We start from the raw sequence: 2945 nt of genomic DNA, 5'->3' as shown, positions 1-2945 counted from the left end.
ATTGCCAGTTCCTCACCGAGGTGAGACCTGACCTTTGGTTGACTTTCTTGGTGCTCTCGCTACCATGGGAAGGAGACCAAGACACGCAGCCCAGATGGGAACAGCAGCGTGATCTGGGAATGGAAAATCACGGCACAAGAGCTTGGGGCATCCCGTCATCACCAGCCAGGGTTGCAGGCTGAATCACCACAGCGAATGAAAGGAATAGGGAGAAATTTCAGAATCTGGATACACTGTGCTCCACTCTATTCTGAGGAGTTCCCGAGGTGGTATGAGACTACCTGAGATATCTTATGTAATCAATATTTTTTATTAAAGACAGAAACAGCCTCTTAGTATAGTCAACTTTTCAGTTGCTTAAAAAACAAACAAAACCCCCAAACCAAAATCAGACAGTAGAGTCACAGTAGGTAGTGTGAACTGTCATTTATTCCATTCATCTTCTCAGGTAATCAAAAGGACAAAGGTAGCAGAAATAGATAAGCTTAAAGACACAGTGGGTTTTTTTTGCTTTGCCCAAATTGCGACTGTATAAAAGCAACTGACAGAAAGAGATGAAAGTCCCTGAGAGAAGGAGCAAAACGGTCTCCAGGATAAAGCCACAGTTGTAAACTGGAGAGGAGGAAAATACCAGTGCAACCAAACTTTAGATCTGTTGTAGGTGATACTTAAAAAGACAAAGGAAATCATTAAAATAAGAAACATATTTGATAACTAAAGAACAGATGTGGTCATTATCTTCAAAGACCATAAAATTATAGGAAAAAAGAAGAGGGAAGAATTTGAATTCAGAATTAATGTATAAAAGACAACAGACATGTTATGTGGGATGGATGAAGGAAGGAGAGCAGTGAATGGAGGGATGGAAATAAAAACAATATGAATATCTATAAATATTTCTTTCTCAGCTCATCCATCACGGCTGTCAGTGATCACCCAGCCTTGACAGGCAACAGATTAGGCTCAGCTACAGGAAGAAGAGAAGAAAATCCTTTAGTTAAATGCTCTTCTTGCCACTGCTATAGCTACAGCCCCATTCATTTTAACTTGGAAACCATTCAGGCTTCTAGACAAGAATGAAAATATACTCCTGTGATCCAATTACTATGAATTTTCAGGTGATCAGCCCCCTAAGAATATAAGCTGGAGCAGACCATAAAGCTGTCAGGTGATCTTTGAATTAGGTGCTATGAAGCAAACGCACAACCGCCTCATTTGCTTTTTGAAGTTTGCTCTCCTCCTTGTACAGTCTTCCTTGGAGGAAAATGCCCTAAATCCAGACTGGAAGTAATAGAGACACACAGAGCTGTCACCAAGCAGTCTTTCATAGGGGAACACAGCAACTTCTTATGTCCAAGTAGCTGGGGAGAAAGGGCTCCTCGAGCCTTTGTTTGCTGGGCACCAGGTGCAGCTGCATTTCCTACAAGAGCCGCACGTTGGGAATGTGTGCAACGAATGGGAGAGGGACGCGTTGCAGTTGAGGAGCAGATGCAGATGCCTACAGCTTTGCAGGTGCCCGGAACTTCTCTGAGTTAAGCTTTTGGAAAATGTCAGTCTTGACCAGCATGGGTAGACAGTATCCGTTTGTATCTTACTCGGTGATGTGTGGGTTATTCTACTGAATAGGCCTGACTGGATGGAAAAACTACATTAAGCTGCTTTCCATCAATACACAGCACGATCACAGAACCTATTTTTTTCCAGCCTCTTAAAACAAAACTACAATGTGAATTGGTGGCTGCTTAGGTAGATAGTACAACGGCGGGAAGGGAAGGCTTGCAAAGTGCTATGACATTTCCTGACTGCTTTATTAATTCCAAGTTAAGCACACGCTTAAGTGCTTCACAGAAGTGGGGTCAATGGCACTGACAATTTGCAGCACTGCACCTTGTGGCAGTGATGCATAAAGGTTGAGGCACAAGAATTTTTTTCCCCCTTAAGCTGTGGAGAGCTGTGTGCTAGCAATGCTTTCCTCATGGCAGTCCTTCCTCCATCAGTGCTTCTGCTTGGCAGTGAGGATCACTGTTATGTAGGATGTGTTGTTTTTTGGATTACTTGCAAAACAGAGGTCGTGACCATGTCTGGTCATTAAGAATCCCCAGGCGCTCTTTGCGAGCAGAGTGACAACTTTAGTACCCTGGCCAAAGTCCCCAAAAGGATATAAATTCTACCTAGTCTACCTTAAATCCCCTCAGTATTTCAGTTAGACACTTTATTCCTCGCTTCTCAGCCTCAGAATGAGATTTAGGATTGCTGCTACAAAATGGCTACACCAGAAATGTCTCCTCTGTGACTCCAGCATTTCCAGAGGCTTCTGGGTTAACGGCACTGTATGACTAGGAGGCATCACTGAACTAATTGATTAATTGGTTTATTACTGTATATTCATATTCTTCACTCTTCACACTTTCTGGAGGATGCTGAGTAATTTTCCTTGTTCATTTCCAAGGGATTTATTAAAATACACTCAAGAATACGCCACCAAGGAGAGAGGGAGGGAAAAGATCCTCCCCAGCTATAAGCTATTCTGACTGGTACCAATGTAGCATAAAATTGAATGTTATTTCCATACATTCCAGCCAAATGTAGCCATCTATAAGAAATAAAAGCATCTCTTAAGACTTTAGATTGTTCTTGAATGTAAAAGAATTTCTTTCTCATAGATAGTTTTCAAACTGGGAGGAATATTATTACTAAATTATATTTTAATAGCTAGTTTGTTGTTTCTGTTTCTGAAGCCATCATAAAGCATCCATAAAGTGGTATTTCTTTTGCATTTTACATGACTCCAGGGCTTGCTGTTCTCGCCTGTCAGGTCTTTTCAAATCACTTAACGTTTACTGGAACAATTCTACACTGCAAGATTTGCTGCTCATCCAGCGTGGTGTTTGTATCACAGCTGCTACACCATTGCCATCTCAATAAGAGGAAGCATTTCTCACCAC

The sequence above is a fragment of the Haliaeetus leucocephalus genome, unplaced genomic scaffold, assembly GCF_000737465.1.
Source record: "Haliaeetus leucocephalus isolate CR32 unplaced genomic scaffold, Haliaeetus_leucocephalus-4.0 Scaffold906, whole genome shotgun sequence".
In the NCBI taxonomy this organism is placed as follows: Eukaryota; Metazoa; Chordata; class Aves; order Accipitriformes; family Accipitridae; genus Haliaeetus; species Haliaeetus leucocephalus.
The sequence above is the reverse complement of the archived record's forward strand: the minus strand, read 5'-3'. Positions refer to the sequence as shown.